At 38.9% G+C, this 13,314-nt stretch overlaps 1 protein-coding gene across 3 annotated transcripts in view; it reads right to left on the bottom strand.

Annotated features, from left to right (window-relative positions):
- The window catches only part of Hdac8 (histone deacetylase 8), a 222,296-nt gene that overhangs the window by 198,939 nt on the left and 10,043 nt on the right, over positions 1 to 13,314 (bottom strand). The window lies entirely within an intron of this gene.

The following is a 13,314-nucleotide window of genomic DNA, read 5'->3' on the forward strand; positions in this document are numbered from 1 at the left end:
GTCACCAAAAAAATCCCTAATCTTACCTACCTCCTTTAACATGAATGTTATCATGATACAGTTAAAGGAATTTATAAAAATTCCAATGTATTAACCATTCTAATTATGCACTTCAGAATTTTTCTTCCATTAAGACCCCAATTCTGATTTCACATAGCTAAATAAATCATCTCTGTGCACACCTGCTTCTTTCCACACAAAATATGCATGCACACAAAACACATGCACCTGATTGTGGGAAATCAGAAATCAGTCCCACATAATAGATTTTCTTTTAACCACCCACTCTACATTTATAGTCCACTTTAAGGGCTCTGTGCCTAGAGTTGGCAGCTCTAGGAACAGTGAGATCAGTTTGTCTACAGTTGTTCCCAACCTTTTTTGGCTCTGGTACACCTACACTTGCTTCCAAAAATATACCCCACAGTCTGGTGCTCAATGGAATGAAAATCTTTCCTGAGCTAATAGAATATAAAACGAAGGAGGCAATGGACATAGTTGTGCATTTTAGGATACTCATAACAACACAGCAAGGCAAAGCAGTGGAAATGACATAATTGACACAACACCAAGAAATGGGGCATTGGGCTGTTTTTCCAAAGGTGGGATAGATTTACATTTAGCAACCAACATCTGCCAGTTTGGCCTCTCTTATGACTGAGGACATGCTTTTGAAGAGGACAGTTTTTTGAAGAGGCCAAGGGAAATGGTGCAGCCAGTAGTAGCATTAGAGTAAAGGAAAACTAATTGGTTTGTACAAGGATTAAAATAAAATCATGCCTTTGACCTTATCAGCACTATATTCTAACAGCCTGAGTTAAATAGCTGCAGATAATGCCTGAAAAAACCAACAATCTTTAATCTAAAACAAAAGTGCACTTTGGTAAGATAACAGATATATCATTCAGTCTCAGTCACCTGCATTCAACATTGAGCATATTTAAAAGTTTGCCACTGAATAGGATGTAAAAATCTTTAATTTATCTGAACAGTTCTAAAAGTTCCACAATTTTTACCATTACTCTCTTTTTAAATTTTTTTAAAAAATGTTGATAGATCTTTATTTTATTTATTTTTTATGTGGTGCTGAGAATCAAACCCAGTGCCTCACACATGCTAGGAAAGCACTCTACCACTGAGTTACAACCCCAGCCCCAACCATTACTCTCAATCATTAATTTTATTTCTTGTGAATGAACTGACTTCCAACTATTTATATCATTTCTATAATCAGCATGCATTTCTGAGAAATTTTTAGGAGATATTGCTATTGTTAATTATAAAATATTTTTATTTGAATTTTTTTTTGCCTGGAAGGGCAAAGAATTCTTTGAAATTAACTGGGGTTATGTTTCCTTCTTTATGGATGTATATCTGCCTATAGTAAATTCACTGATAAGGATTCCTGGTCAGGACATGAATAAGAGCTTAACAACCTTCAAGATATCTCCCTAAAGGAAGCTGTAATAATCTCCCAGGTATCGTTAGTTGTTTGAAATGAAGTCCATAATTACCACTTGACTCAATCTACCCTGTGTGTTTTATTATTACTGTTATCTTAAGGTACATCAGACAAGACCAGAGATTTTAAACTCCACTCAATTTAGGCATCGCCTGAATACTCCTCCTTCATTTGCAGAAGAATTTAAAGGGCTATTTTAATTTTTAAAAATTATTTATTTTGGGCTGAAGAAATAGCTCATTTTGGAGAGTGTTCACCTAGCATGTTCAAGGGCCGCGGTTCAAATCCCCTGCGCCTCAGAGGAACCAAAAGAAAAAATATATATTGATTTTTACTAAATTTCAAAAAAGCACAGGAAATAAAGACCATCAGAAGAAAAATTCTAGAAAGTATCAGTTAAGAAGTGAATATAGCTTGCTAGCATTCCAAGTAAGTTTAGTAGTAGTACTTGTGTAAGAATCTATGTTAAAGATTTGAAAATATGCTGAAGAAAACTGAATTTTATCTTGGTGATAACATGGTGTGTATTGAAGACAGGTTGGGGAGGAATATTGTATTAAGGTAAAGCTATGGAATAACATGTAACTCTAACTTATTCCTTCCTCTTTTCCTCCACAGAGCTCTTGGCTCATATATTTAAATGCTGAAATAGAATAGGAAGACTCTTACTATAGTTCAGGTGTTAGAAGAAAATAGAAAGTAAAAGACCCATTAGTTATAGTACATACTTTGAATCTGCACCTTTGATTTCCATTTATTTTTCCTGAGACAAGATGGTATCAGCATGGGTTTGCTGACTATGGACAGCAAACAGGAAGGCATACTCTGCAGTATACACGGTATTAGAAAAAAATTACCAATGCTAGAAACACTTGCCTTCCTGTAGCAGGGACCAGCTTCAGGAACTGTTCAGATTGATGAAAACAGATGCTGGTGATTTCAGAAGAAAAAATATTTTAAAAATATAAAATAAAAACAAGTGCTAGAAAGCACAGTCAAAATGGGTTGTATTTCTTAGGCTACTTGAAAAGATTCCATTAAATCAATTAAAAAAATACATGAAGCTGTGTATTATAACCAGTACTTCTCAAAACTGTAAAGGTCATCAAAAATGAGAAAGGTGTGAAAATCTAACTACCAAGAGGATCCTAAGGAGATGTAATGACTAAATGTAATGTGGTACCCTGGATGGGATCCTGGGACAGAAAATGGACATGATATAAAAACTAAGGAAATCTTCCCAGCATCTCTGGAGGCTGAAACAGGAGGATCATAAGTGAGGCCAGCCTCAGCAACTTAGCAAGACCCTGTCTTGAAATGAAATAAAGGGTGGGGATGCTCAGTAGTAGAGTGTCCTTGGGTTCAATCACCAGTACCAGGAGGAAAAAATATCCTAAGGAAATCTGAACAAACTATGGACTGTAGGTAATAATAATGAATCAATATTGGTTCCTTAATTATGACAAATATATCGTGTTTGATACTAATAGTAGAGGAAACTGCAGAGTATATGGGAACTCAATTTTTCCCATAAATCTGCTCAATTTTTCTGTAAATCTGTGTTTTAATAAATCTTATTCAATTAAAAAGGAGTTATATTTTTCAGGCCATTTGAAATTATTCCATTAATGAAAAATTCCTAATACTGAGGGCCCAGGTGAAGGGCAGTCAGAGGCAACAGACATTAGATGATGACAACAGGTCAAGGACTGTACACCCCTCAGGAATCCAGCTCAGAAAGCCGAAAATCCAGAAACAAAAATTCCTTCCAAGAATTTCAATGGGAGCAATGTGTTATTAAGATAATAAAGCAAAGCCTGTTTAACTTTCCCCATCCCAAACAACCCTACAGCTCTAAAGCACATTGTGGACAACAGATTTCGCAAGCAATGAAATCTCCATGTGCAAAAGGAGAGCTTAACAATTCCATGAGGTCAAGCAAGCACAGGGCAACCACATTCTTTATCAGTCAGAAGCCCCTCCTGAGGGCGGGAGGAGGAGTTGGTGTGGGGCAGAGTCCTGCCCTGGGCTATAGGGACATCTAGCTCAGGCACCACAATATACCCTGTAGTCTGATGCTATCATTTACACAAATAAAGCACACAAACTCCAAATCTGACTCTCCTCCTCTTGCCTAAAGATTCTTTAAGTACCAAGGATCGTGAGTTTTATATATCAGCTAGGTTATGAACACTGAAGGATGATTTCTCAAGGGAAATACTGACCATAGTTAGTTAGTAAAATAGATTTCAAGGTGAAAATCTGTTGATTTTAACATTCATTATTTCATTCGAATTATAAATATTTATTGAAGACTTCATGAGCCAGATACAGGGTTGATGAAAGAAATTAGCTCAGGAGAACACTCTGAACTGATGAAACAGTTTAGAGGAACATCGGATCAATAAATAGAAATGTGAATGACGTTAATAGAATTTCATTAAGCAGAGAACATTCTTGATTTAACCTTGCGCTCCCTCTAGTGGTATCTTGGTTAAAATGCAAGGCTTATACAAGAGCCCACATTCTATTAATGTTCAATATGCTGGGGCTGACTTACTGCTTAACTGACTTAGTACTACTCTAATTTCTGGGGAATCAATAAGTCAACCTCTCTTTTTCCTGGTTCTAATAATTTCATAATATGTTAAGATATTACCATTGAGTCAAATACTTATTGAAATCCTACCTTGAGATATTAACTAATCTTGTTATTTCAAACTTGACTCATTATTCCCCCAATATTTTTGACATTCAGGAAGTTAACTGGTAACACCATGAAACTGGTAACCACAAAATGGTTGGAATGTTTAACTCTTACGTTTCCTGCCCATCCATTCCAACAACTTTCACACTTGTTCACCCCCCACTTTTTTTTGAAGGTTTAGTATGTGCCAGGTAAAGTTATTGGCAGAGAAGCTATAAGAATGGACAAAACAGACAAAAATTCCTACCTCTATGAAGTTTATGAGTATGTGTGTATGTGTGTGGGGAAGACAGAAAATGAATATAATTGACAAGTAAATTCAGTAATTTCACAGATTGTCAATGATATGGAGAACAGTAAAACTGAAATGGCAATGGGATCCAATTTGGGAGCTAAATTTTAAAATGTGGTCAGAGAAGATCTCACTGAGAAAGTGTTATTTGAACAAAGACTTGAAGGAGGTGAAGGGAATTCTCTGGAGGAGAAAAACATTCTGGACAGTGGGAATAGCCAGGGCATAGGCCTAGAGGTGGGAAACTACCTGGTATGTTCAAGGCACAAAAGGAGTCCAGTGGCTAGAGAAGAGTGAGGAAATGAAGAGAGTAATAGTTTTACTTGGGGAAGAGGAGAAAAGGGGATATTGGGCAGGGCCTTGGCTTTTACTCTAAGTGAAGCAGGAAGCAAAGGCAGTGTTGTAAGCAGGAGAGTGATGGGCTCTAATTCGTTTTAAAAGAATCACTGACAACTGAGTGGAGAACGGACCAAAGAGAGGCAAGGCTGGAAACAAGAACAGTAGCTTGGAGGCTGGAGGGATAATCTGAGAGAGAGATGCTAGTGTCTCAGACTAGAGTTGTGGTGCTGGAGTCAGTGAGGCATGACAGATTATGGGTATATTTTGAAGATGGAATTAATAGAGTTTTAAAACGGATTAAATGTGAGACATGAATGAAAAGTGTCAAAGATGATACCAATATGTTTGGTTTAATCAATTAGAAGAATGGGGGTTGTTTGGTCAAGGACATATTAAGTTCAAGATGTCAGTGAGACACCCACCAACCAATCTACTTTTTAACACTTTCTCATACCTTTCTATTCATTTACCCACTTGGATTTCTCTCAAATCCTTTAGTATATATATAACATTTTATGTGCCAAGAATTGAACCCAGGGGCACTTTACCGTAGAGCTACATCTTTAGACCTTTTTATTTTGTTTTTTTTTTTTTTGGGGGGGGGGGAACAGGTTCTCACTAAGTTGCTGAGCCTGGTTTTATACTTGCAATCCTCCTGCCTTAGCCTCTAGAGTCACTGGTATTACAGACATGTGCCACCGTACCTGATTCTATATGTTTTGTGTCATATCCCATCTTAGCTGGAAATATTTTCTACCTGTGTAGGCAAGAAACTATATTTTTGACATTTCCCTTCTCTTTATTCTCCATAACCAATTAATCACTAAATTCTGTCAACGATACCTCCCAGATCACTCTTCCATGTTATTTTTCCTTTATCTACCTCTGCTGTCACTACCTTTATTTATACTTTCATGATCTTTTTCTTATTCCTTGGGTATAGTATTCTGATATTTTTCCTTTACTAGTGAGAATGACCTTAGTAGTCCAGTTGCTCTGGAGTGAAGAGGGAGGGCAGGGATTAAAGAATATAATTCACTCCCAGTCCTAGTGTCTGGACTCAAAAGTGATCATTAGAATTATGTCTAGGAGACAATGTTGAGGTTAAGGAGGGTAAGTATACCTCTAAAAGGATTACAAAATCACTTGGGTGGTCCACCAAACTAGCTCTTGGTGAATAACTTTGCCAGGGAATCAGACAACAGGACAACCAAATGTTGCTGGAAATCCAGCACCTCTTTTAAGAACTAAATAGTTTGTCAGTCTTAAGTTACTGGGGCTAACTGCAGGGTACAATGTGGCTGAAGTATGCCAGGGGGCAGTGAAAGATTGAATGAGTGATTGTGGAGGAAGAAGGGCATGAAGTTCAAGGAGCTTCTGAGGTAGGATGTCTGTGGGTGGATAGTTGAATTTCACTTCAAAGGTTTCTAGGTAAGACTCCTCCAATTTTTGGTCTGAGCAAATGGATTTGGGCCAAATGGCAATCTAACTGGTGTCACATACCTGAATAATCCAGTTGTAAATAATATACAACTTAACAGCAAACACTTTTGGTGCTTAGTATGTGCCAGGTACTATTCTATGTGTTTAGTTCATTATTAGTTCTTTTAATACTCACAACTGCTTTATGAGGTAGGTAGTATTATTATCCCCCATTTTTTAGGGGATGAATTAAGAAAAATAAAGTTTAAGTAAATTGTTTAAGGTCACATAGTTAGAAAGTGACAGTGCTATTCAAACCCAGGCAGTGTGGCTTCAGAGTCCTCATTCTTAACCCCTATGCTGTTATATGGTGAAAGCGAACTGGATGTGCCCCTGGGTAGTCTGGACTTGGGTGGCCCAAGTATTGAATAGATTCTGGGGTGTTGATGGTTCCAGCAAGTAGCTGGTGCAATAGTGGTCTGGAAATGATGGATCATAAAGGGGTGAGGTGTGGGAGGAGGGATGCAGCAAGTTGTTATAAATGAATCCTGAGGAGTCTAACTAGTCATGTTGTATGTTGAAGCAGAAATAGCACTGCCCCTACCCCATACCTGGCTAATCTATGTGGCTATGGCTACAGAGTAGATGGTTGTGGTACTTTTGAAAGTGTTAAATCTTCTAGATGAAGAAGGCAGTAGTCGCTGGTATGAACTGGGCTAACAGGTAAGAGGAATCCATCACCAGTTTGAAGGTGTTATAGATGTGGGAGGACAAAAAAATCTGCAAGGAAGTTCATTGGGACAATATCCCAAGGTCCTGAAGGTTTTCTTGAACTGTCTTTGCCTCAACTGTATGAATCATAGAGGGACATCAGAAGTTAGGTCAGATGTGGAGCAAATAGAAGACCCCCTAGACAAGGAGCTCAAACTAGCTGTGCATTGGAATCACTCTGGGAGGCATGAGTTAGAAATAACTATGCTTAGGTTATATCCCTAGATGGTCTGATTTAGAAATCTTCACTTTAGGATTAACATGCAGGTGGTCTGCAGACCACATTTTGAAACATGCTCCATCAGATTACATGCAAAGTTTGAATAGGATGTGTTGGCCTGTTGGAATGGTGCCCATGGGCACAGGTATCTCCCAATTCTAATAGCATGGGCCATCTCCAGACATAAGCCTCTGGGCTGCCCCATGATGGACTTGGATCTTTATGTTCTACAACATCTGCCTGCTTTCCATGCTTTGGCTAGGGGTAAATGGTTGTAACATTCTCAGACTGCAACCATTTCCACTCCCACCTCGATATTCGGAGTTCTGCAAGTCTTCCCAGGCTGCTCCGGGCTATAATGGTTTGAGCTCATGATCACAAGCTGCCTATCCCTCTTAAAGGAAGTATCTCACTATCTTAAAAGTGGCCTTGATCACTAAGAATGCTCATTCCCTCTTGGGGTAATTGACCTTGATTAGGACCAACTTCCCGGGGAAGTGGTGCAAGGACAGTGATCAAAGTGCCCAGGTCCTCCTGCAACAGGACAATACTCCCACCCTCATCCTACATTTGCAAGGTGATAACATTATTCAAGGGTACAGGCCAGAGCTGGGGTAAAGGTAAACAAGGCCCTAACCTACTAGAAGGTCATTTTTGTGTCTGGGAGCCAAATTCCTTCCTCTTAAGAAGAATGGACATTGGGATAGTGAAGATGCAGAGGTGGTAGATGACTGCAGACAACTTAAATCATCCTAGGGGACTTCATTTTAGAAAGCTTCATGACTTATCCAGCACTATGTAAACTCTGGCAGAACAGAATATAGTCCAGATGCACCATTTTCATATTTTGGGGCTTGGCCTAGAGATGGCGCTATTGTACTCACTTCATTACCATCTAGCCCAGAGAATCTATCATTACAACATTTGAATTTATCAAAATATTTCCCAGGTAATTTCACCTTCTGGTGGGGGGAATCAAGATCTCATTCACTAGAGGAAGGCAGGAATGCTGTATAGGAATTTTCCATTCATTTCTTGATCTACATAAGGTTGTAGGTACCCCTAAGGCAAGCTCTGGGAAGGCCAGAGCTGTATGGAATTGTTTTGGAGGTTCTTGATCAATGGAAAGGAATTTGGATAACCACTACAGTAAGGATGAGATAATCTTGATAAGGAAGAACTCCCTGCATTTTATTTTTAGAAAGTCTCATGGCCAATGTGAGGAGATGGAGGATCTGATAAAACCTGCTCCAAGAAGCTGTCTGAAAGCTTTGCTATATAGGTCTTGATTTAGACTCAGAGAGCATCTGCTCCTTTGGTGGTAGGACAAGCCCTGGGTATTCAGGGGTACCACAAAGTCAATCACTTGTCAATCACCCTTGTCAATTAGAGAAGTCCCTCAGTCTCAGACAGTGTTTGTATTTGCCTTATGGTTATGAGTGTGAGGGGTCAGCTGAACAGGGGCTTGGCTTAGAGATGGAATTCTCTGTAATATTAGAGGGTATAGTAGGATGTACTAAGATGCTGGCAGCAAAGCTGACAAAGTAAAAGATGTGAATTTTAAGGGCAATGGTGAGTAGTCTGCTCTCAACCAGAAGTGGCATATGGACAAAGGGGAAGTGTGAGTGTTGTGGGTGGCAATACCAGGCCTGACTTCAGCTGGACAGGGAGTTAGACCTGTTGGACCAGGGACTTATCTGAGATATTATCTAGGACCCTCTGAGTATAAATCAGTTTGGACATAGTAAGTGACTTTTAGCAAACACTTACTATATGCCAGACTCTTAGCTAAGCTCTTTAATGCAATTGTCACATTTAATCCTTATAACTATGGAAGTTAGGTACTATTCTTATCTCCAATTTATAAATGAGGACCCTAAGGCACAGAGAAACCATAATTGATGGAGTTAGTAATAAATGGAATTGGGGTTCCTGTATGACACTGAACCTGTGATATAGTATCTTCTCATTTCTATAAGAATAAGAGGAACTCATCTCATTTCCTGGAGACTGGGAATGGGGTACCACAGGAACAATGCATGTCTTAGCCGATTCTGGTGGTCAACTGGACAGTTTTTTGATGGAAAGGATTAACAGAATGATCTGGGCTACTATAATAATGGCCTGTTGATTCCATCTGGTGATGTTCCTATTCTGCAAGTGCCAGCATGGAATGTGTATGAGCAGCAAGTGATAGGGACATGCTCTCCATGGATGAAGGCAGGATCATCATTGATGGTGAGGTGATTTAGTTGACTTGGAATCTAGGCCTCCTTTCCATGCATATCTATCTGAAAAGGCTGAAACTAGGGTGGAATGGGAACAGGAGGAGGTCTGACCACTTGAGTTATACTGTGCATAGAGCTCTTTGGGGAATTGGAACTCTAATACAATTCACTTCCATTCACACTTCATCTGATGCATAGGTGGTGAAGCTCTTAGGATTACAGATCCAGTAGCTTTGGTCCTAACTGCCAAGTGGTTAAGTAACCAAGAGCTGAAGGTCTCATTCTATATTTTTCTTGTAGAACTTGCCAAGACAGAATATAGAGCTTTATGACTCTATCATTCACTGCCCCCAGGTGGATGTCCCAGAAACCAACCACATTCCAGGACTACATTCTCTCCCTTTTCTGGCAGAGATGCAGGAGAGAGAGTCTATCTGGCAAAGATTCCATGCTGCCAGAAGAAAGGCTGCAATGTCTTGGAACAAGAGGGTAAATAACAGAATTCTGGGAGGAAGCGGGATATAACTGAGCTAGAAATATACGTCTTACCTATATTGTCAGAAGGAGATACAGGGATATATTGGGAGTTGAGATGTAGAACCAAACAGGATAAGGGACACTGGAAGTGATTGGTAGAAGGATGGCCAAACAAGATATCATCTAGACAGATTCTGAAGGTTGGGAGTCACTGTCCTGTGCTGGGTTTTAATAATCTCCTGGCAGGAGTTTACATGGATAAGGTGAGTTCTATTTAAGAGAATCTGGATGAGGACAAGATGACTTTCTAAGAGAATGACTACAAAAGGCAAAATCCAAGGATCCAAAGAGGTCTGTGAACAAGTGACATGAGAAGGCAAGTTATTTCACAGAGAAATAGAGGCCATCAGCCAGACATTCTACTATGTTGCTGGCAGCCACTCCCACACTCCTGTCACATCCATCCTTGACTTCTTTTGCTCTGGCTTTACAAGAGGTGGTTCTTCTCTGATAGCTACTCACCCTGGTCTCTCTTGCCAGCTCTGAGACTTAGCTCCATTGTTTATCCTTCTCATATTTTTGGTATTTCTCTTTCTGCCTATAAATGTTCTTAATGCCTTAAAATAAAACAAACCACCAAAGTACCCCTCAACTTTTACTTTCCCTTGGCTACTCCCCTCCTCTTCCTTTCTTTCTTACTCAAACCTTTGGGGTGAACTCATTACTCTCCAAAAAGTTCCTGATCAAGGTCATTCATGACCACCTTATTTGACAAAATGACTGACACTTTAGTACCTATCTAGATTGGCCCCTTCATAGCACATGCCATTGCTGAGAGTTGTTTTCCTTTTTTAAACATTTTTGTACCTTGGAATTCTATGACCCCTTCCTATTTTGATCATCTGGCTAACCCTCTTTGTTTTACTTTTCAGCTTACCTTGTGATCTTTTTGCCTCAGTCTCCCCAGTTGGGGGGATTAAAGGTGCATGCCATTGTGCCCAGTCCCAAGGAGTCTTTTGAGACAGCTTTTCCTAGCCAAATCTCCCACCAGGAAATTTTAACATCACAGATATTATGTATATCTGTTTACATACTGTGGTCCTTTGGAGGTCCATAAACCACTGTAACATCGAAGTTGTTTCACCCTCAACAATTAGTTTTTGTTCCCTTGGGGGTAACATCTCCCCTATTGAGAATAAATGTTGTACAGTGTCACTCATTCAAATGTCTTCTTGAGATTCACCCTCTGTTTCTGTGATAAAAGTCTTTGCTGGGTCTCTTTCTATCTCTCTGATCATCCTTCTCAAGAGTCTTTGTAGGATTTCTTTTACTACCTGCCCTTTATAAATTTGTATGTTGCTGGGGTTGGAACCTAGGGCCTTACACATGCTAAGTACATGTTCTACACCAAGTTATACTCCCAGTCTTCAACTGTCCATTAAACATTGGCATTCCACAAGGCTCACTATCTGTTCATTTCGCTTATTATTCTAAACAGTTTTCCTAGGTGATTTGGTCTATTTACTTAACAGCCACCTATAGTGCTATTGATTCCCAATTCTGTATTTTCAGTGAAGATTCTCCTGAGCTCAAGCCTCTTGTTGTTCCAACTATAGTCTACAGGCTGGCAGTGGGTAGTATCACCAGGGAACTTATTATTAATGCAGATTCCCAGGTTCTGCCTCATAGCTCCTAAATCTGCATTTTAACAAGGTCTCCAGAAATTTCACATGCATATTTAAGGTGGAGATGCCCTGGGATGGAACCTATTACCAGCTCTCTAACAGACACCTTCAATGCAATGTTGCATAAACACATCAATCCCGTCTTCTTGGTTAATGGTAACATGATTGACTCAATCTACACATTAGGTCTAGGCACTTCTACCTTATCATGTATGTCTAATTGTTCACCATTCCTATCTGTTCGATCTACTAACAGACTCCTGAGATTTTTTCCCTCTTCTGTGCTCATCACTATTGCTTCTATCTGCTCTTGGGTAGATTAACACAACAAGGTCCTAACAGATTTCTTTATCAATAGTCTCTCTTCCTGATTTATTAGCTATTGCTAGAATCATGTTTCTGAAATGCAAATCTGACAGCATTACTTCCTCCCAACCAAAAATTCCTTCAGTGACTCCTTACTGTCTAAAGCCAAGGTTCTTAACCTGGGATCCATACATGGTCTTTGGTAAAATTTTAGACTTTCTGAAACTATAAGGAAAAACTTTGTATATGTACATTTTCTAGGGAAGATGTAAACAGGTTTTATCAGATATTTGGAGGGGTCCATGACCAAAGAAGTTTAAGAACTACTGATATAAATGATCAAGTTTGAGTTAATAGCTTGGTATACAAGAACTCTTCATCCCTCTCCAACCTAACCTCTGGCCACTTGCCTATAGAAGCCTGTGATTCCAGTTTTACTGACAGACTTGGAAGTACCCCCCAGTTTTCATAAATCTGTGTTTCTGCATATGCTGTTCTTGAAACAACCCTGATGCTACACAGATAACTAGTTAATTGGTAGAGTCTGGATTCACATCTGGGTCTTCAAAGTTTAGAGTCATTGTACTCTACCAAGGCTTGATATTTTACACTGTGACTCAGTACACACAAATACACACCACCTCATCCTGCAACCCATGTTCATATCAAAAAATGATGATTGTAGCACAACAAGCTGATATAATGCACCATTAATGAGCCACAGCCATTGGTGTAAAAAATGCTGCACTAGACCTTTGCTGATAGAGGAAGTTCTCATTATTGAGCATTTATTCTTTGTCCTAGCAATACCAAGTTTTTAAGGTTACCTACAGATACAAAAGTTCTTCCAATATGAAAGTATTTGCCAATGAATTGACTATATCAGTCTCAGCTCAAACAACCCACTCCTTTAAATGCTAGTACCTAGCTCCATCCACCTGTTCATTTTTTTCTTATATGGATTGTCAGATACATTAGCTAGCAATTCAATGCAAATTTGTCACAAAGTGAAATTGCAAATCTTATAAAAAAGATGCAGGTTTTCATGAAGTATGCACATAAAACTTACAGCAAGGATCTGGTATATAAGTTCATAATTAAAGAGGAGAAAAATAAATATAAGTAATGATTTCAAAGGTGGTTCAAAAGACAATGGTTTGAATACCAAGTTGATTAAAGAGAAGCCCTCAGGAAAACTGAAGAAATTCTTATGTTTTGGCAAAATCAACCCTCTGAATGATCAGTCTGCAAAAGTTTCTCAGGAAATAAAACATAACATCTTGAAATATGCAATTCTGTTTGAAAAATTAGGCCTCAAACAAAAAAAAAATCAATCTTTGATATACTGTCTGTTGTAACAATTAGCACATAGTTGTACAAAGTACTCAATTTTATGAAATGAGAT

The sequence above is a fragment of the Sciurus carolinensis genome, chromosome X, assembly GCF_902686445.1.
Source record: "Sciurus carolinensis chromosome X, mSciCar1.2, whole genome shotgun sequence".
Taxonomy (NCBI): domain Eukaryota; kingdom Metazoa; phylum Chordata; class Mammalia; order Rodentia; family Sciuridae; genus Sciurus; species Sciurus carolinensis.